At 37.2% G+C, this 23,311-nt stretch overlaps 1 pseudogene; it reads right to left on the bottom strand.

The window, feature by feature from the left end:
- LOC141550436 (geminin pseudogene) overlaps positions 1–7,304 on the bottom strand; it is a 128,008-nt pseudogene extending 120,704 nt beyond the window's left edge.
- Between the last annotated feature and the right edge of the window lie 16,007 nt (positions 7,305–23,311).

Raw genomic sequence — 23,311 nt, 5'->3', positions numbered from 1 at the left:
AAAAGTCCTTGCCCCACGTTGGGCACCAATATGTAATTCAGTTACCAATCAGGCTGTCTCTTTTGCTGTTGGCTCTGCAAAAGTGAATCCTGAAAAGGTATCTATTACCATGTGGATGAAAGACAGATGACTAAAAGATTTATAGTGGGTCACATCCACTTGCCAGATTTTATTGGGTCTCAAACCACGAGGGTTCTTCCCTGGAGGGAGTGTAGGAGCGTGGAAAGGAAGACAAGCTGTACAGCTTTTTACTATGCTCCTAGCTTCCTCTCTTGTGATTCCAAATTGTAAATGTAAAGCTTGAGCAACCTGATGATATTTAGAATGAGATTCTTGTGCTTCCTGAAATAAAGGACTACTGGCTAACATGGTTAGAAGGCGATCTGCCTTTGAATTTCCATCAAAAATAGAACCTGGAAGTTCACTATGTGAGTGGACATGCAAGATATAAATCTTGATTGGATGCTTTATCACTTGCTCTTGAAGTTCCTTACAGAGCTGATAAATATTAGAGGCTGCAAATTTTATTTGGGCTGTGGAAATTCTTTGTACTACACCTACTAAATAGGCTGAATCAGTAATTATAGTTACATCTCCTGGGTAATAAGAGCGAGCTAGCATGGTAGCAAATAATTCATTCTGTTGAGTGGACTGAAAAGGAATCTTGACTTGTCTCTTTATGGTTAAATCATGAGAGTATACAGCACAAATATTTTCTTTGGAGGTGTCTGTAAAGATTGTTGGTCCTTTAAGAGGAACCTTCGAAAGCTTTTCTTCAAAAATCCATCGCCAATTATGTAGTAGCCGGGTTATCTTTCATAGAGATCCATGTGCAAAATCTGGAGCGGTGGCCAATAAAGTTTGCCATTCTGGGATGGTCTCACAGCATACATTAATTTGTGAGTTAGTATAGAATGTGTATATTTTTTCAGGACTTATTCCAGATAATTGCATTACTCTCTTAATTGCCTTTAATAAAATTCTAGCCACAAGCACTGGGTAAGGAGTAAGGCTTTGTTCTGGTTGTGCTGGGAGGTTGACCCACTCAATCACACCGTCTCCTTGATAAAGGACTGCTGTGGGTGCCTCTTTTGTAGCAAAAACTGATATTTCCTAGGGTTTTTGAGTGACTCTTTCAACCACATTGGATAAAGCCAGTTCAACTTCTCTCAAATCCTCTTGTGCTTCTTTTGTAAGCTGGCATGGTGAATTTAAAGCACTGTCTCCCCTTAAAATGTCATATAGAGGTTGCAGTTGATTGGTAGTTAAGCCTAACATTGGACACATCCATTGGATACCTCCTATTAATTTTTGGAAATCATTTAAGGTGTTCAACTTCTCTGTTCTTAAAGAAAGCTTTTGTACTGTGAGTGTCTTAGGACACTCATACCCTAAATATTGAAAAGGAGCATATCTTTGCATTTTTTCTGTAGCTATATGCAGTTTGTAGTACTTTGTTGTTTCCATGGTCTTTTGTAGACATGCTTCTAACATTTGTTCCTCAGGTGCACATCCCAAAATATCATCCATATAATGTAACAATATTATTTTTGGGAAGGCTTTTCTTATTGGAGCAAGAGCAGCAGCAACATACATTTGGCACATAGTAGGGCTGGTTTTCATTCCCTGTGGCAAAACTGTCCATTCGTATCTTTTATAAGGCTCAGCCAAATTAACACTAGGCACTGAAAAAGCAAACCTTTTCATATCCTCCTTATCTAGATGGATAGAATAGAAACAATCCTTAATGTCTATAATCCAAAGAGGCCATTCTCTTGGCAACTGAATAGGAGATGGAAGCCCAGGCTGAAGGGTACCCATAGTTTCCATCTGTTCATTTACTCTTCATAGATCAGTTAACACCCTCCATTTCCCAGATTTCTTTTTCACCACAAATACTGGGGAATTCCAAGGACTAGAGAAGGCCGCAAGTGTCCTTGGTCAAGTTGTTCATTCACTATATCTAATAAGGCCTTAATTTTATCACTTCTTAAGGGCCACTGTTCTACCCACACTGGTGAATCAGTCTTCCACTGAATAGGAACTGGTGAAAGTGCAGGTAGGTCTTCAACAGCATCCCTGCCTAAAAAGCTGAAGTGCTTATTTGTAATCCTATCTGCTGTAAAATGTCTCTTCCCCACAGATTGATGGGGATTTTTTCAACCACAAAAGGAGTAAAAACTCCTGTTTCACCTTCAAATATCCATTTCAAAGGCCCAGCACTAACTTCTACTGCTATTGATCCTCCTACCCCAGACATGTAGGTGCCTGCCTTAATCTTTGGCCAGTGACTGGGCCAATTGGCATCTCTAATAACTGTATGATCTGCACCCGTGTCTACCAATCCTTCAAATGGTATTCCATTTATATAAATAGTAAGCATAGGTCGGTCAGCTGTCATAGCTACTGTCCAATATATTCCTGGATTTTGTTCATTAGAGTCAAAATCTAGGTGACTATCACCACGTTGCTTATTAAGGGTATGTAACAGTAAGCCTGATGCTACTACTTCTCCTGGTTGATAAATCACACATTGTCTACCTGTGTTAGTGACTGGGATATTAGCTACACGTTCTCCAGTTTCCCACATCAGTGTATGGATGGACACTGTTTTGTAGGCATTCTCAGAAGGTGAAATGGTCAAGCCTACTGTGCCTGGAGGCAAAGGATCCATAGGCTCAACAGGAACAGATTTCACTTCTCCAGGGAGTATCTCAGTAGTCTCTACTGCATAAAACTCTATTTTTCCTAATTTCAATCCCTTTCTTCCATCTGATTGCCTTTTGGCTGATTGGTCATGTCTTAAAATTCTCTGGATGTAACCTCGGCTGCCATCATGCCCCACTTGGGGGGCTGAAGCTGGGCCCCACCTGTCATTTCCCTGTGTCAATCTACATTCGAAGGCCCAGTGGAGACCCTTGTGACATTTTGGACATGGACTTTTAGGTCTTCTCTCATCCTGTCTTCTCACTATATCTCCATACATACCTACACTGAGCTCTTAGATGTCCATTTTTTCCACATTGAAAATATCACCGAGTTTCTCTAGAAGTCCTTTGCCAAGAGGCACCCTTTCTTTCCACGTTCATCATCGTCCAGGTGTAAAAAGCATTTGTTCCTACTGTAGCACAGTGTCTTATGATCTCCTCTAAAGGAGCATCTTTGTCTAATCCCCATATAATTCTTTTGCAAATCTCATTGGCATTTTCCTTAGCCAGATGTCTGGTCATTATTTCTGTAGCAGCATTTTCTCCAATAGTTCTTTTGACAGCAGTTTGCAAACGTCCCACAAAATCTGCAAAAGGTTCATTGGGACCTTGCTGTATTTTAGTGAAAGCCTCTCCACAATCTTTCTGTCCAGGGAGGACACCCCAAGCTTTTATTGCAGCCTTAGCAATTTGCTCATATATTGTCATGGTATAATTAATCTGTTCTGAATTCTCTCCATACTGACCTTCACCAGCTAAGTGCTCAAAAGTGAATTGTGTTAACTCCTATTTCCAAATTGCATCTGACTTGGATTTTACATAATTCATGAAACTCCGCAAGCCATAACAAATTTTCTCCAGGTTCCAGGCATGTCCTTACTATGGATTTCCAATCATTCAGGGTTAGGATTTCATAAGACAAACCATCTAGTAACATTTTGACATAAGCTGATGTAGCCCCATAAAGGGTACAACCTTTTTTCAAATCTTTAATTTTATTCAAATCTAAAGGTGCATATTTTCTCCTTTTATGACCTACAGAGTCAATCTCTTCAATCACAGGATATGCATGTATAAAATCACTTATATCCTGTCCTTCTCTCTTAGCTTTAACCAATGCTTTTTCTAATCATGTCATAAGCTTAGGCTGCTTCACAGGCAATTCTGTTTGTGTTTCTGCCTCTTCCCCTCCTCCTTCTTGCTCCACCCCTGAAGGGTTAATTGAGGGAGGAGATGGGAGATGCTCCTGTTGCTCAGAATTGTACTTAACTTCATTGTTATCTTATTCATCCTTTTCACCTAGTTTAGTTGACACTTCCCCATTTTGCTCCTTCTCTTCCTTTAGAATAGCATTTTTTAAAGCCATTTGGACTAAATTGTAGGTATGAATTGTTTCTTTGGAAATTGAGTTTAGTCTGGAACCAAAGGGCAAAGTGTCATAAGGGCAATTGTAGTGTTCACCTAATTGCTTTCCTACTAATTCCCATTCATCTAGATCCAATTCTTTTTCCAGAGAAAAACAAGGACATATGACCTTCACAGTTTTTAAAAGTTCAGTAATATCCTCCAAAATTATAATCAATCCTTGGCTTTTCATAACCTTGATAATGCTCTCCAAACATTTTCCTTGAACAGAAGGCATTTGCCCCATTTCACCATAATAGATTGCTGGTTTAGCCCTTAACAAGTTAAGTTCCTTATTTATCTATTAGCATGCTCACTTAATCTTTAACAAAGTTTCCTTGTTACTCACGGTTCTGGGTCAGAGAGACTGAGATCTTGATCTGAGGCTTTTCCACTGGAATCAGGATCGTGTCTGTCCCTGTTCGGGCGCCAAATTGCAAATGGTCTGGTCTAGCTCCTCTGAAGGGCTCAGAATAAGTCCTTGTCAGGATAAGGAAAAGTTCTTGCCCCACGTTGGGCACCAATATGTAACGTGCTGTTGTTTCCAGAAGCTGCCGATCTTTCTCTGGGAGGAGATCTGCTCTGTCAACTCAAATCTCTAGGACAGATTCTTCTTCCTGTAGAGAGCCAACTTCCCTTCCTGCAGAGAGCAGCCTGAAGTCTGGTCTAGAAAACAACTCCCTTTTTCCTCCAGAGGAACTCCCTTTATCCTCCCAGAGAAAGGGTGTGGGATAATGCAAAGGCTTCTGGGAAGAATTACTTCAACCAATGAACTTGCTCCTCCTAAGCATGCAAGATCTTCCCCAGGAAAGACCAGAACTAGAGAATTGTCAAGTACCGACTTAGCACTTAGTAAGAACCTAACATCCAGGCTCTTTTTTTCAACATAATTTTCAAGAAGTCCAATGATCCTCAGATTATTTCTCCTAGATCTGTTTTCCAGGTCTTTTCTTTTTCCAAGTAGATATTTAACTTTTTTTCCTATTTTTCTTTTCTTTTCTTTTCTTTTTCTTTTTTTTTTTTTTTTTTTGGTTTTGCTTGACTGATTCTTGATGTCTCAATGAATTATTCATTTATATTTGTTCAGTTCTGATTTTTAATGAGTTATTTTCCTTTATTAGCTTTTTTACTTCTTTTTGTGTATGTCCAAATGAGTATTTAAATGAATTTTTTGCTCTATGGAATCTTTTTTTCCTTTTCACTAATTTATTTAATGAGTTATTTTCTTTTTCCAATTCATGAATTCCATTTTCCTGGGAGTTATTTATCTTTTCCAATTCACATATTATGTTTCCCTGGGAGTTTTCCTTTTCCATTTCACATTTTAGGAAGTTGTTTTCTTTTTCCACTTTATCAAATTTTCTTTTAAGGAGTCATATGCCTTTTCTATACTCTCTTAAAAGACTTTTTTTTTCTTTCCCCATTTTTCTTCTAGTTCTCTTTTAAGATTTTTTTTCTAATTTCTTCATGGAGAGCCTTGTGTGATTGCGACCAGGTTATATCCCTCTTTGGGGTTTTGTCAGGAGACTGTCTGCTATTAGTCTCCTTAGGGTTTGAAATCTGCTTGTTTTTTATATAGAAGATATCTATCATTAAGGCTCACTTGGATTTTTTACTCATTTTTTAAAAGTTTTTGGAGTCTGCCTTCCGTTTAAGGAGGTTCTCAGCTTCCTCTACAGAATAGCAACAGACAATAAGGGACAGTAGCTTTCCTGAGAATGGGTTGTGAAGAGTGGCCACATTGCTGCAGAAGTGTTACTGTTCTGGGAAGGGCCCCACACAGTAAAATGCTACTGCCCTAGGCAGAACCCCATTGTTCATAAGTTCTGCCCTGGGCAGAGCCCTGCTGTGCAGAACAGTGGCTGCCCTAGGACAAGTAGTTGAGTAGTAGTGGAAGTGTGACTGCCCTGGGTAGAGCCCCAAGCTGAGGATTGGGGCTGTGCAGCTGCTCTGTGAGCCTATGATAGAGTCATCCCTGCAAATTTTCCACTCACAGAGACAGCACCCCACCCCGTCCACTCAGCATGGGCTAGCCTCTGTGTTCTGCCTCCCTGCCTGCTCTGGCCTCCTGCCTCCCATCAAGACAGACCTTTTCTTGCAATTTTCCACATTATCTTCAGCAGGTAATTTGCTGTACTCCCAATATTCATGGATTCTACCAGTCAAACACTATTTCAGAGGCTGAATTTGGTAATCAGTAGTGAGGATAGAAGAGGAGCTCAGAATGAAGCATGTGTACTCTCCACCATCTTGGCTCTACCCCAAGAGGGAATAACTTAATCATTCAATTGCAGCATACCAAAACCTATGGGATGAAGCTAAAGTAGTTCTTAAGGGAAATTTTATATATCTAAATAGCTGCATGAATAAAACAGAGAAAAAGATCAACTTCATTTGACAAATGCAATATCAATTCATATAAAAACACTACAGAGACACTTCTGAGGGTGGAGCCAAGATGGTGGAGATGACACATGTTTCTTTTTGACCTTCTCCTACAATTCTCAGACTAATTGGCAAATCCAACCCATGAATTAGCTCTGGACCAACAGAATACACAAATATTGGGAGTGCAACAAATTATTTGCAGAAGATAATTTCAAAGATTGCCAGAAAATATCTGTTTCAATTGGAAACAGGATGGAGGCAGCCAGGCACAAGCAGCTGAGCACAAATACCAGTGCAGATAGCACAGAATAGTGGGGCAGTGTGGACTCTGCAGGTTGGCACTGTCTACATATTGGAGAATCTAAAGGGCAGACTCTACAGGAAACTACAGTCTCCATTGGTTACAATCCAATATGTCATCAGAGAAGTTATAAAACGTCCAACACAAACACAAAAGATCAATAGTGAACCCCAAACTGGCAGAATATCATGGGGCTTGGCCATGCCCACCCAGCACCAGGAGTGAGTCCACATTGACCCAGCACAGCCATGACCACTTAAGAGGAAGCCACTGTTTGTAAAGGAAGCTTGGAAAACCTCCCATGCCCTAAAAACAGACTGTAAATGATTGCTCTAGGCATTCACTTCATTTGTGAACACCCTTGTATCACTCTGCATTTACTATTGCCAGTCTCTCCTAATTCCCAGGCTCTCAGAGAAATCTCTGGTCACTGTCTTTTGCAGTGCTTAAATAAGTTTTACCAAGCTTACCTCTGCCTGAGATCCTCGGAGATCTCTGGCCATTGTTTTATAAGAACAATGGTTTAGATATATAGTAGAATGCTAGAGAACAGCCATGTGCAAGTTCAAGGTCTTTTATTCACATGTTCACATCCTGATTAGCTGAACTGCTGACTCCCAAATAAATATCAAGTCAAAGAGAGAGACTTCCTCCTCTCCACTGTTTAAATAGGGTCTATGAGGTCTCACACACACAGCCAATCAGAGAAGGAGTCACCTCCCATTAATGATGCAATCTCAATGTGTCCAGAGTTCCTGCTCACAAGGCAGTCCTTGTTTACTCACAGAAATCACTTAAGATAAACAAGCTAATAATAACAGGCATTAGTTGCTTGTTTACTTCCTGGTACACTGAAGGAGACCCAACCCTAACAATTCCTTTGTTTTGTAAAGCTAACTTTAGCATCAACAATAGCTTCCTTGATCAATGAGATTACAAAGTGTATATAACAGAACAAAGGAAAACAAAAGTATGACACTAAGAACTAGGCCCAACAGTGGCCAAAACTAAGCAGGGATAACATGGTGTTCAACCCATTCAATAAAGTTGCACTCAAGGAGGTAGGATGTCAAGGAGATAAAATGTCAGTGAGATAGGATGTCACAAGTCTGTAGTTTCAATTGTATACACCTTTTGGTATAAGAAAGGCACAGAGGAAAGTATATACAGACAAAGTCATATCTTGTAGCATTGCTTCATTAACTTTGGCAGGTGGGCATGTTGTTTTTTCACCCACTAATTTAGAGGCATAATCTATAAACTCTGGACACATTGATATAAAGCATCTACCCAGGCCACCCTATGAATAGCAAGTAGGCATGGGAGAAGTGCACAAGCCCATTGTCCAGTTATCAATCTGTTTGTATTGCACATCAACCAAGACAGTCCAATTCAGCTGCTACACTGGAGCTGTATCTGCTGTCTCTGGTGTCATAATCAGGAGGGACATGGCTGTCATCAGTGTCTGGAGGGCTGCTGACATCTGGCTAATCCCTCAGGGCCATCATCTGGTCCTCTTCTTGGATTTCTATGTCACAGATGTTTCTGATTGTTATCCACTTCTCTGCTGTTGGGTCTGCATCTGGCATGACAAAAACGTACCTGGGGCCCCAAACACTGACCTAACCTGGGACCTTCCAGATGCCATCCAAACCCTTCCACATCACTGTGGAGAGAGAGTTCTTGTCCTTGTCAGTCAACTTGTTAGTTAGCTGCACTTTCTGCATGTGACAGAAGTGCATTGCTGGGGTAAAATCCAAAGAATTTGAAAATTGCAGGCAATTACATGTATATATTGCCACATATATCTTGCAAATCCCAAAATTCCCTTCTTTTGTGGGAACTGGAACATCTTGGGGGTGTAAATAGTCTGTCCAATGATGGCTTGGCCAGTAGAGTTAAATGGGATGTCAGTGGAATGGGTAATGCCAAAGTCAATGCAAAAGGACCTAAGGCAGAAAATCTATAAGTTAATAGATTACCTGTCTTAAGTGCATGTGTTATCCCTACAATGGAAAGAGGGCTGATCATCTGCCTAACTGCTTCTCCTGATTGCAATGAAGCCATAAAGAATTGAGAATGCGGCCTCTTAACATGAGTGATGTCTATTTGCCTTAAAGCATTAGATCTCAAACCACAAGGGTGTTTTCCTGGAGGGAGCATAGGAGAGTGAAAAGGTATCTTTTGCTATGCTCTTAGCTTCCTCTTTAGTTAACACAATTTGCTAATGTAAAGCTCTAGCACCCTGATGATAAAAGATAGGATTTGAAAGTACACTATGAAAATGAACATGCAAGACATAATAGTTACCTGAGTACCTTCTCACTTGCTCTTGAAGTTCTTTAAAGAGCTGAGAATATATATTAAAAACTACAAATTTTATTTGGGCAGTGGCAATTCTATGTTCCACATCTACTGAATAAGCCAAATCACAAATTATATTTACATACTTACTAAAGTCCTGTCGAATCTCAATTGTAATCCTTCTCTGGGAGGAGGTTTCTTTTCCTTGATGAAGGATTACTGTGGGTGCCTCCTTTGTTTTTTTTTTGTTTGTTTGTTTGTTTTTTTGCATATTTTAGAGATTATTTTTATTCACTTTGTACAGTACTAAGCAGAAAAATCTGCCTGTGTTCCTCACAGAAGAGATCATAGAACAAGACAACGTTGTAGATATTTCTCCTTCAATAATACAATGTAAAAAGAACTTTAAAAGTACAAGTCCCCCAAATTAGCTCTAAAACAGTATGGGAATGTTGTGCACAATGCTTGACTCTTATTCTGGATTTCTCAGAGAAAATACACATTCAGTTGTGTATAGAATTGTGTCTTATTCTTTTTTTTATTTTTTTATTTTAATATTATCCCTTGTATTCATTTTCCCAAATTATCCCCCGCTCCCTCTATTCCCTCCTCCCGATGACAGGCAATCCCACACATTTTACATGTGTTACAATATAGTCTAGATACAATACATGTGTGTGAATATCATATTCTTGTTGCACAAAAAACATTAGATTCTGAAGGTACATGCAACCTGGGCAGACAGATATTGGTGCTAACAATTTACATTCACTTCCCAGTGTTTCTTCTCTGGGTGTAGGTACCTCTGTCCATCATTGATCAATTGGAAGTGAGTTGGATCTTCTTTATGTTGAAGATTTCCAATTCCATCAGAATACATCCTCATACAGTATTGTTGTTGAAGTGTACAGTGATCTTCTGGTTCTGCTCATTTCACTCAGCATCAGTTGATTTAAGTCTCTTCAGGCCTCTCTGTATTCCTCCTGCTGGTCATTTCTTACAGAACAATAATATTCCATAACCTTCATATGCCATAATTTACCCAACCATTCTCCAACTGATGGACATCCATTCATCTTCCAGTTTCTAGCTACAACAAAAAGAGCTGTCACAAACATTTTGGCACATATATGTCTCTTTCCACTCTTTAGTATTTCTTTGGGATATAAGCCCAGTAGTAGCGCTGCTGGGTCAAAGGGTATGCACAGTTTGATAACTTTTTGGGCATAATTCCAGATTGCTCCCCAGAATGGCTGTATTCTTTCGCAACTCCACCAGCAATGTATTAGTGTCCCAGTTTCCCCACATCCCCTCCAACATTCATCATTATTTGTTCCTGTCATCTTAGCCAATCTGACAGGTGTGTAGTGGTATCTCAGAGTGGTCTTAATTTGCATTTCTCTGATCAGTAGTGATTTGGAACACTCTTTCATGTGAGTGGATATAGTTTCAATTTCTTCCTCTGAGAATTGTCTGTTCATATCCTTTGACCATGTATCAATTGGAGAATGGTTCAGTTTCTTATAAATTAGGGTCAGTTCTCTATATATTTTGGAAATGAGACCTTTGTCAGAACCTTTGTTTTTAAAAATATTTTCCCAATTTGTTACTTCCCTTCTAATCTTGTTTGCATCAGTATTATTTGTACAGAAACTTTTTAGTTTGATGTAATCAAAATCTTCTATTTTGTGATCAATAATGATCTCTAGTTCTCCTCTGGTCATAAATTCCTTCCTCCTCCACAGGTCTGAGAGGTAGACTATCCTCTGTTCCTCTAATCTATTTATTATCTCCCTCTTTATGCCTAAATCTTGGACCCGTTTTGATCTTATCTTGGTATATGGTGTTAAGTGTGGATCCATATCTAATTTCTGCCATACTAATTTCCAGTTTTCCCAAATGTTTTTTCCAAATAATGAATTTTTATCCCTAATGTTGGTATCTTTGGGTTTGTCAAAGATTAGATTGCTATAGATGTACCCTTTTTTGTCCTTTGTATCTAATCTGTTCCACTGATCTACCGGTCTATTTCTTAGCCAATACCAAATGGTTTTGGTGACTGCTGCTATATAATATAGCTTTAGATCAGGTACACTTAGACCACCTTCCTCTGAGTTTTATTTCATTAGTTCCCTTGCAATTCTCGACCTTTTATTCTTCCATATGAATTTTGTTGTTATTTTTTCCAGGTCATTGAAATAGTTTCTTGGGAGTCTGATTGGTATACCACTAAATAAATAGATTAGTTTGGAGAGTATTGTCATCTTTATTATATTCGCTCGGCCTATTCAAGAGCATTGAATGTCTTTCCAATTATTTGAATCTGATTTTATTTTTGTGGCAAGTGTTTTGTAATTTTTCTCATATAATTCCTGACTTTTCTTTGGTAGATGGATTCCCAAATACTTTATATTCTCAACATTTGTTTGGAATGGAATTTCTCTTTGTATCTCTTGCTGTTGCATTTTGTTAGTGATATATAAAAATGCCGAGGATTTATGTGGATTTATTTTGTATCCTGCCACTTTGCTGAAATTTTGAATTATTTCTAGTAGCTTTTTAGCAGAGTCTTTGGGGTTCTCTAAGTATACCATCATGTCATCTGCAAAAAGTGATAGTTTGATTTCCTCATTTCCTACTCTAATTCCTTGAATCTCTTTCTCGGCTCTTATTGCCGAGGCTAGCGATTCTAGTACTATATTGAATAGTAATGGTGATAGTGGGCAACCTTGTTTCACTCCTGATCTTAGTGGAAAAGGTTGCAGTTTATTTCTATTGCATATTATGCTTACTGAAGGTCTTAAATATATGCTCCTGATTATTCTAAGGAATAGTCCATTTATTCCTATACTCTCAAGAGTTTTTAGTAGGAATGGATGTTGGATTTTGTCAAATGCTTTTTCTGCATCTATTGAGATGATCATATGGTTCTTATTAATTTGATTATTAATATGGTCAATTATATTAATAGTTTTCCTAATATTAAACCAGCCCTGCATTCCTGGAATAAATCCTACTTGATCATAGTGTATTATCCTGGAGATGATTTTCTGAATTCTTTTTGCTAATATCTTATTTACGATTTTAGCATCAATATTCATTAAGGAGATTGGTCTATAATTTTCTTTCTCAGTTTTCACTCCACCTGGTTTAGGTATCAGTACCATGTCTGTGTCATAAAAGGAGTTTGGTAGGACTACTTCATCCCCTATTTTTTCCCATAATTTATATAACATTGCGGCTAATTGTTCTTTAAATGTTTAGTAGAATTCACATGTGAATCCATCTGGACCTGGGGATTTTTTCCTGGGGAGTGGGATTAATAGCTTGTTCTATTTCTTTTTCTGAAATGGGACTATTTAAGCAATTTATCTCCTCCTCTGTTAATCTAGGGAGCCTATATTTTTGGAGGAAGTCATCCATTTCACTTAAGTTATCAAATTTATTGGCATAAAGTTGGGCAAAGTAACTCCTTATTATTTCTCTAATTTCCTCTTCATTAGTGGAAAGATCCCCCTTTTCATTTGTAAGACTATCAATTTGATTTTCCTCTTTCTTTTTTTGATCAAATTTACCAAAGGTTTATCTATTTTATTGGCTTTTTCATAAAACCAACTCTTGGTTTTATTTATTAATTCAATAGTTTGTTTTTTTTTTTTTTTTTTTTTTGGATGGTCAAATATGGAGTCCATTTATTTCAAGTTCACTCAGTCTTTTTATATATATATATATATATATATATATATATATATATATATATATATATTTTATAATATTATCCCTTATATTCATTTTTCCAAATTACCCCCCCTCCCTCTATTCCCTCCCCCCGACGACAGGCAATACCATACATTTTACATGTGTTACAATATAGTCTAGGTACAATACATGTGTGTGAATATCATTTTCTTGTTGCACAATAAACATTAGAATCTGAAGGTACATGCAACCTGGGCAGACAGATATTAGTGCTAACAATTTACATTCCCCTCCCAGTGTTTCTTCTCTGGGTGTAGCTACCTCTGTCCATCATTGATCAACTGGAAGTGAGTTGGATCTTCTTTATGTTGAAGATTTCCACTTCCATCAGAATACATCCTCATACAGTATTGTTGTTGAAGTGTACAGTGATCTTCTGGTTCTGCTCATTTCACTCAACATCAGTTGATTTAAGTGTCTCCAGGCCTCTCTATATTCCTCCTGCTGGTCATTTCTTACCGAGCAATAATATTCCATAACCTTCATATACCACAATTTACCCAACCATTCTCCAACTGATGGACATCCATTCATCTTCCAGTTTCTAGCTACAACAAAAAGAGCTGCCACAAACATTTTGGCACATATAGGTCTCTTTCCGCTCTTTAGTATTTCTTTGGGATATAATCCCAGTAGTAGCGCTGCTGGGTCAAAGGGTATGCACAGTTTGATAACTTTTTGGGCATAATTCCAGATTGCTCCCCAGAATGGCTGTATTCTTTCGCAACTCCACCAGCAATGTATTAGTGTCCCAGTTTCCCCACATCCCCTCCAACATTCATCATTATTTGTTCCTGTCATCTTAGCCAATCTGACAGGTGTGTAGTGGTATCTCAGAGTGGTCTTAATTTGCATTTCTCTGATGAGTAGTGATTTGGAACACTCTTTCATGTGAGTGGATATAGTTTCAATTTCTTCCTCTGAGAATTGTCTGTTCATATCCTTTGACCATGTATCAATTGGAGAATGGTTCAGTTTCTTATAAATTAGGGTCAGTTCTCTATATATTTTGGAAATGAGACCTTTGTCAGAACCTTTGTTTTTAAAAATATTTTCCCAATTTGTTACTTCCCTTCTAATCTTGTTTGCATCAGTATTATTTGTACAGAAACTTTTTAGTTTGATGTAATCAAAATCTTCTATTTTGTGATCAATAATGATCTCTAGTTCTCCTCTGGTCATAAATTCCTTCCTCCTCCACAGGTCTGAGAGGTAGACTATCCTCTGTTCCTCTAATCTATTTATTATCTCCCTCTTTATGCCTAAATCTTGGACCCGTTTTGATCTTATCTTGGTATATGGTGTTAAGTGTGGATCCATATCTAATTTCTGCCATACTAATTTCCAGTTTTCCCAAATGTTTTTTCCAAATAATGAATTTTTATCCCTAATGTTGGTATCTTTGGGTTTGTCAAAGATTAGATTGCTATAGATGTACCCTTTTTTGTCCTTTGTATCTAATCTGTTCCACTGATCTACCGGTCTATTTCTTAGCCAATACCAAATGGTTTTGGTGACTGCTGCTATATAATATAGCTTTAGATCAGGTACACTTAGACCACCTTCCTCTGAGTTTTATTTCATTAGTTCCCTTGCAATTCTCGACCTTTTATTCTTCCATATGAATTTTGTTGTTATTTTTTCCAGGTCATTGAAATAGTTTCTTGGGAGTCTGATTGGTATACCACTAAATAAATAGATTAGTTTGGAGAGTATTGTCATCTTTATTATATTCGCTCGGCCTATTCAAGAGCATTGAATGTCTTTCCAATTATTTGAATCTGATTTTATTTTTGTGGCAAGTGTTTTGTAATTTTTCTCATATAATTCCTGACTTTTCTTTGGTAGATGGATTCCCAAATACTTTATATTCTCAACATTTGTTTGGAATGGAATTTCTCTTTGTATCTCTTGCTGTTGCATTTTGTTAGTGATATATAAAAATGCCGAGGATTTATGTGGATTTATTTTGTATCCTGCCACTTTGCTGAAATTTTGAATTATTTCTAGTAGCTTTTTAGCAGAGTCTTTGGGGTTCTCTAAGTATACCATCATGTCATCTGCAAAAAGTGATAGTTTGATTTCCTCATTTCCTACTCTAATTCCTTGAATCTCTTTCTCGGCTCTTATTGCCGAGGCTAGCGATTCTAGTACTATATTGAATAGTAATGGTGATAGTGGGCAACCTTGTTTCACTCCTGATCTTAGTGGGAAAGGTTGCAGTTTATTTCTATTGCATATTATGCTTACTGAAGGTCTTAAATATATGCTCCTGATTATTCTAAGGAATAGTCCATTTATTCCTATACTCTCAAGAGTTTTTAGTAGGAATGGATGTTGGATTTTGTCAAATGCTTTTTCTGCATCTATTGAGATGATCATATGGTTCTTATTAATTTGATTATTAATATGGTCAATTATATTAATAGTTTTCCTAATATTAAACCAGCCCTGCATTCCTGGAATAAATCCTACTTGATCATAGTGTATTATCCTGGAGATGATTTTCTGAATTCTTTTTGCTAATATCTTATTTACGATTTTAGCATCAATATTCATTAAGGAGATTGGTCTATAATTTTCTTTCTCAGTTTTCACTCTACCTGGTTTAGGTATCAGTACCATGTCTGTGTCATAAAAGGAGTTTGGTAGGACTACTTCATCCCCTATTTTTTCCCATAATTTATATAACATTGCGGCTAATTGTTCTTTAAATGTTTAGTAGAATTCACATGTGAATCCATCTGGACCTGGGGATTTTTTCCTGGGGAGTGGGATTAATAGCTTGTTCTATTTCTTTTTCTGAAATGGGACTATTTAAGCAATTTATCTCCTCCTCTGTTAATCTAGGGAGCCTATATTTTTGGAGGAAGTCATCCATTTCACTTAAGTTATCAAATTTATTGGCATAAAGTTGGGCAAAGTAACTCCTTATTATTTCTCTAATTTCCTCTTCATTAGTGGAAAGATCCCCCTTTTCATTTGTAAGACTATCAATTTGATTTTCCTCTTTCTTTTTTTGATCAAATTTACCAAAGGTTTATCTATTTTATTGGCTTTTTCATAAAACCAACTCTTGGTTTTATTTATTAATTCAATAGTTTTTTTTTTTTTTTTTTTTTTTTTTTTTGGATGGTCAAATATGGAGTCCATTTATTTCAAGTTCACTCAGTCTTTTTATATATATATATATATATATATATATATATATATATATATATATATATATATATATATTTTATAATATTATCCCTTATATTCATTTTTCCAAATTACCCCCCTCCCTCTATTCCCTCCCCCCGACGACAGGCAATACCATACATTTTACATGTGTTACAATATAGTCTAGGTACAATACATGTGTGTGAATATCATTTTCTTGTTGCACAATAAACATTAGAATCCGAAGGTACATGCAACCTGGGCAGACAGATATTAGTGCTAACAATTTACATTCCCCTCCCAGTGTTTCTTCTCTGGGTGTAGCTACCTCTGTCCATCATTGATCAACTGGAAGTGAGTTGGATCTTCTTTATGTTGAAGATTTCCACTTCCATCAGAATACATCCTCATACAGTATTGTTGTTGAAGTGTACAGTGATCTTCTGGTTCTGCTCATTTCACTCAACATCAGTTGATTTAAGTCTCTCCAGGCCTCTCTATATTCCTCCTGCTGGTCATTTCTTACCGAGCAATAATATTCCATAACCTTCATATACCACAATTTACCCAACCATTCTCCAACTGATGGACATCCATTCATCTTCCAGTTTCTAGCTACAACAAAAAGAGCTGCCACAAACATTTTGGCACATATAGGTCTCTTTCCGCTCTTTAGTATTTCTTTGGGATATAATCCCAGTAGTAGCGCTGCTGGGTCAAAGGGTATGCACAGTTTGATAACTTTTTGGGCATAATTCCAGATTGCTCCCCAGAATGGCTGTATTCTTTCGCAACTCCACCAGCAATGTATTAGTGTCCCAGTTTCCCCACATCCCCTCCAACATTCATCATTATTTGTTCCTGTCATCTTAGCCAATCTGACAGGTGTGTAGTGGTATCTCAGAGTGGTCTTAATTTGCATTTCTCTGATGAGTAGTGATTTGGAACACTCTTTCATGTGAGTGGATATAGTTTCAATTTCTTCCTCTGAGAATTGTCTGTTCATATCCTTTGACCATGTATCAATTGGAGAATGGTTCAGTTTCTTATAAATTAGGGTCAGTTCTCTATATATTTTGGAAATGAGACCTTTGTCAGAACCTTTGTTTTTAAAAATATTTTCCCAATTTGTTACTTCCCTTCTAATCTTGTTTGCATTAGTATTATTTGTACAGAAACTTTTTAGTTTGATGTAATCAAAATCTTCTATTTTGTGATCAATAATGATCTCTAGTTCTCCTCTGGTCATAAATTCCTTCCTCCTCCACAGGTCTGAGAGGTAGACTATCCTCTGTTCCTCTAATCTATTTATTATCTCCCTCTTTATGCCTAAATCTTGGACCCATTTTGATCTTATCTTGGTATATGGTGTTAAGTGTGGATCCATATCTAATTTCTGCCATACTAATTTCCAGTTTTCCCAAATGTTTTTTCCAAATAATGAATTTTTATCCCTAATGTTGGTATCTTTGGGTTTGTCAAAGATTAGATTGCTATAGATGTACCCTTTTTTGTCCTTTGTATCTAATCTGTTCCACTGATCTACCGGTCTATTTCTTAGCCAATACCAAATGGTTTTGGTGACTGCTGCTATATAATATAGCTTTAGATCAGGTACACTTAGACCACCTTCCTCTGAGTTTTATTTCATTAGTTCCCTTGCAATTCTCGACCTTTTATTCTTCCATATGAATTTTGTTGTTATTTTTTCCAGGTCATTGAAATAGTTTCTTGGGAGTCTGATTGGTATACCACTAAATAAATAGATTAGTTTGGAGAGTATTGTCATCTTTATTATATTCGCTCGGCCTATTCAAGAGCATTGAATGTCTTTCCAATTATTTGAATCTGATTTTATTTTTGTGGCAAGTGTTTTGTAATTTTTCTCATATAATTCCTGACTTTTCTTTGGTAGATGGATTCCCAAATACTTTATATTCTCAACATTTGTTTGGAATGGAATTTCACTTTGTATCTCTTGCTGTTGCATTTTGTTAGTGATATATAAAAATGCCGAGGATTTATGTGGATTTATTTTGTATCCTGCCACTTTGCTGAAATTTTGAATTATTTCTAGTAGCTTTTTAGCAGAGTCTTTGGGGTTCTCTAAGTATACCATCATGTCATCTGCAAAAAGTGATAGTTTGATTTCCTCATTTCCTACTCTAATTCCTTGAATCTCTTTCTCGGCTCTTATTGCCGAGGCTAGCGATTCTAGTACTATATTGAATAGTAATGGTGATAGTGGGCAACCTTGTTTCACTCCTGATCTTAGTGGGAAAGGTTGCAGTTTATTTCTATTGCATATTATGCTTACTGAAGGTCTTAAATATATGCTCCTGATTATTCTAAGGAATAGTCCATTTATTCCTATACTCTCAAGAGTTTTTAGTAGGAATGGATGTTGGATTTTGTCAAATGCTTTTTCTGCATCTATTGAGATGATCATATGGTTCTTATTAATTTGATTATTAATATGGTCAATTATATTAATAGTTTTCCTAATATTAAACCAGCCCTGCATTCCTGGAATAAATCCTACTTGATCATAGTGTATTATCCTGGAGATGATTTTCTGAATTCTTTTTGCTAATATCTTATTTACGATTTTAGCATCAATATTCATTAAGGAGATTGGTCTATAATTTTCTTTCTCAGTTTTCACTCTACCTGGTTTAGGTATCAGTACCATGTCTGTGTCATAAAAGGAGTTTGGTAGGACTACTTCATCCCCTATTTTTTCCCATAATTTATATAACATTGCGGCTAATTGTTCTTTAAATGTTTAGTAGAATTCACATGTGAATCCATCTGGACCTGGGGATTTTTTCCTGGGGAGTGGGATTAATAGCTTGTTCTATTTCTTTTTCTGAAATGGGACTATTTAAGCAATTTATCTCCTCCTCTGTTAATCTAGGGAGCCTATATTTTTGGAGGAAGTCATCCATTTCACTTAAGTTATCAAATTTATTGGCATAAAGTTGGGCAAAGTAACTCCTTATTATTTCTCTAATTTCCTCTTCATTAGTGGAAAGATCCCCCTTTTCATTTGTAAGACTATCAATTTGATTTTCCTCTTTCTTTTTTTGATCAAATTTACCAAAGGTTTATCTATTTTATTGGCTTTTTCATAAAACCAACTCTTGGTTTTATTTATTAATTCAATAGTTTTTTTACTTTCAATTTTATTGATTTCTCCTTTTAATTTTTTTATTTCGAGTTTAATTTTTGGTTGGGGGTTTATAATTTGGTTTTTTCTAGCCTTTTAAGTTGTAAGCCCAATTCGTTAATCTTCTCTTTCTCTATTTTCTTCAAATAAGCCTCTAAAGATATAAAATTTCCCCTTATTACTGCTTTAGCTGCATCCCAAAGATTTTGGTATGATGTCTCATCATTGTCATTATCTTGGGTGAAATTGTTAATTGTTTCTATAATTTGCTCTTTCACCCAGTCATTCTTTAAGATGAGATTATTCAGTTTCCAATTACTTTTTTGTCTATTTACCCCTAACTTTTTACTGAATGTAGCTTTTATTGCATTGTAATCTGAGAAGAAGGCATTTATTATTTCTACCTTCCTACATTTAATTTTGAGATCTTTATGTCCTAATATATGGTCTATTTTTGTATAGGATCCATGAACTGCTGAGAAGAAAGTATATTCCTTTCTATTGCCATTCAGTTTTCTCCAAAGGTCTATCATACCTAGTTTTTCTGATGTTCTATTTACTTTTTTAATTTCTTTCTTGTTTCTTTTGTGGTTTGATTTGTCTAAATCTGAGAGTGCTAGGTTGAGATCTCCCACTATTATAGTTTTACTGTCTATTTCTTCTTGCAATTCTCTTAACTTTTCCTTTAGAAAGTTAGATGCTATACCACTTGGTGCATATATGTTTAGTATTGATATGGCTTCATTATTTATGCTACCTTTCAGCAGGATATAGTTGCCTTCCTTATCTTTTTTAAGGAGATCTACTTCTGCTTTTGCTTGATCTGAGATAAGGATAGCTACCCCTGCTTTTTTGGCTTTACCTGAAGCATAATAGGCTCTGTTCCAGCCTTTTACCTTTACTCTGTATGTATCTCCCTGCTTTAAGTGTGTTTCCTGTAGACAACATATTGTAGGGTTCTGCTTTTTGATCCAATCTGCTATCCGTCTCCGTTTGATGGGATCATTCATCCCATTTACATTTACAGTTAAAATTACTAATTCTGTATTTCCTGCCATCGTATTATCCCCAGATTATGCTTTTTTCCCTTGACCCCCCCTGATCCCCCTCCCCGATATTTAATTTACAGACCCCCCTTGTGACGTGCAACCCTCTTTTTTTTTTTTAGTATCCCTCCCCCCTCCCTCCAAGTCCCTTCACTTATTCTCCTTTTCCTTTTCCCTTTTCCTCTCCCCCCTTTTAATGAGGTGAGAGAAAATTCTCTGCAAAACAAATATGTTAATTATTTACTCTTTGAGCCTCTCCTGATGAGAGTAAGATTCACACAATTATTCTCCCCCTCACTAAGTTCCCTCAGATATGGTGTATTTTCTATGCCTCTTCCTGGGATGTAGTTTCCCTCTTTTTATCATTCCTTCCCCTTTTTCTGAAACGACTTCCTTCCCTTTACTACACCCCCTTTTTTTTTCTTTTATATCAGTAAAATCAAATTATCCTTGAGAACTTTTTATATACCCACAACAGAGTTACAGTTCTCAAGGGTTCTGTGTACCTTTTTCTGTTTCTCTTCAGTCTTGTGGATGTAGATCAAATTTTTTGTTTAAGTCTGGTTTTTTTCTTAGAAACATGTAGAATTCCTCTGTTTCATTGAATGACCATTTTCTTCCATGGAAAAAGATGCTAAACTTAGCTGGGTAGTTTATTCTTGGTTGCAGTCCTTGATCTTTTGCTTTACGGAATATCAGGTTCCAGGCCCTTCTATCTTTTAATGTGGAGGCAGCCAGATCTTGAGTGACCCGTATTGTGGCCCCTTGTTATTTAAATTGTTTTTTTCTAGCTGCTTGCAGGATTTTCTCCTTTGTGTGGTAATTCTGCAGCTTAGCCACAATATTCCGTGGTGTTCTTTTTTTAGGGTCTATTTCAGAAGGAGTTCGATGAATTCTTTCCACATCTACTTTCCCTTCTGTTTCTATTATCTCTGGACAGTTCTCTTTGATAATTTCCTGTAAAATAGAATCTAGCCTCTTTTTTTGGTTATAGTTTTCTGGAAGTCCAATGATCCGCAGATTATCTCTCCTAGATCTATTTTCCAGGTCTATAGATTTTCCCAGTAAGTATTTGACATTGTTCTCCAGCTTCTCATTTTTTTTTTTGTTTTGTTTGACTGATTCTTGGGTTCTCTGTGAGTCATTCATTTCTATTTGTTCCATCCTGACTTTTAAGGAGTTATTTTCTTCTTTCACAGTTTTTAGTTCTTTTTGTAAATGGCCAATTTCGTTTTTAAATGAATTATTTTGCACTATTGAATTTTTTTCCATTTCCCTAATTTTTTTTTGAGAATTATTTTCTTTTTCCAATTCAGAAATTCTATTTTCTTGAGACTTTTTTATCTTTTCCAATTCAGAAATCCTATTTTATTGAGACTTTTTTATCTTTTCCCATTCAGAAATCCTACTTTCCTGTGATTTTTTAACCTTTTATAATTCATAAATTTTGTTTCCCTGCATCTCCTGTGAATTCTTCATTTTTTCCAACTCCAATTTCAGGACGTTGTTATTCTCTATCATAGCTTCCCTTTCCTTTCCCCATTTTTCTTCAAATTCCCTTAATTTTTTAATAGTCTCTTCAAGGAGAGAGTTATGTGATGGGGGGCAGGAATCATTCCCCTTTAGGTTGTTATCTGCTGACTCTCTGCTGTTAACTTCCTTGGGTTTGGATACCTGCTCTTTCTCTGTGTAGAAGGATTCTATGGTTTTTCTGGTTTTTTTGTTCATATTTTAAAAATCTTTTGGGGTCTGTCCCTGGGTTAGAAAATTATTTATTTACTTCTTTACCAGCTTCCTCCCAGACCGGATAGATGCACCCGTTCTAGCGCCTGAGCTAAGATAGAGCTCTGGGAGAGAGTTCCCCACCGCCTCCCTGGAAGTGCCTCAGAGGTGACTAGCACCTCTGTGCCCTGAGGGCACTGTGTTTTAGTGGCTTCCCTGAGGTTGAGACTTCACAGTAAAGGCAGCATGAAGCCTAGTCTATGTGTCCCAGTGGGGCGTGGATGTCTGCGGCAGGTGACGTGAAAAGCCCCTGTGCTCAAACTGGAAGTGTCTGCCAGAAACCGCGGTCCCTAGTTCAAAGGTTCTTCTTCTCTGGGACTTCCTGTAGCTGAGTTCCACTCCCTCCAGCTAAACTAGGCAGTGTGTGTTGCCTTGGGCCGTATCCACCCACTTGTCAATCTCTTAACTATTCTCAGGAGGTACCTGAGGCCACGTCCCCTGGTGCTGAGATCTGCTGAGTCACCTCCAGGATCTAGGGAAAATCTAATCTATCTGAATTTTTAAGATATTTTAGCTTTCTCTTCTGAACTGCTAAATAATTAGCAGAGAAGAGCTAACAGCCTGTGCCAGATTCCTTTATCTCAGTGGCTTCTCTGATCCCAGAGCCCTCCCCAGTGCGATCGGCTCTGTATGCTAGCACCCAGCCGTCTGTGCTGGCCTCTCTTCTTCCTCCCTTGGGGACTGACCTTTTCTGTTGAAACTCCAGATTCTCTTCAGCTGGTAAGTCGTGCTTCCAGTCCTTGTGGTATCTATCAGTCCAGGGCTTATTTTGAGGCTTAATTTATCTAATTGATTGTGAGGGAGTGAAAACGTTCACAGAGTCGTGTGTTTCTTCTCCGCCATCTTGGCTCCGCCCCCGGGTGCCTCCTTTGTAACAAAAACTGATATTTCCAATACTTTTTGAGTCACTCTTTCAAGCACATTAGATAAAGGTAATTCAAACTCTCTTGGAACCTCTTGAGCTTCTTTTATAAGCTGGAGTGGTGAGTTCAAAGCATTGTCTTCCCTTAAAATACCATATAATGATGGTAACAACATAACTTTTGGAGATGCTTTTCTTACAGCAATAAAGTCAACAGACACATGCATTTGGTATATAGTAAGGCTATACTTCATACCCCGTGTCAAAGCTGTCCATTCAAATCCTTTATAAAGCTCAGTTAAATTACTGCTGGGCCCTGGAAAGGCAAATCCCTTCATATCTTCCTTATCTAAAGGGGTAGAATAGGAATAATTCTTAATCCAAAAAGACAATTCCCTAGGCAATTGAGGAGATGGAAGCCCAAGC

Source organism: Sminthopsis crassicaudata, chromosome 1 (genome assembly GCF_048593235.1).
Source record: "Sminthopsis crassicaudata isolate SCR6 chromosome 1, ASM4859323v1, whole genome shotgun sequence".
Taxonomy (NCBI): Eukaryota; Metazoa; Chordata; class Mammalia; order Dasyuromorphia; family Dasyuridae; genus Sminthopsis; species Sminthopsis crassicaudata.
This window is presented reverse-complemented; position numbering and strand designations above follow the sequence as displayed.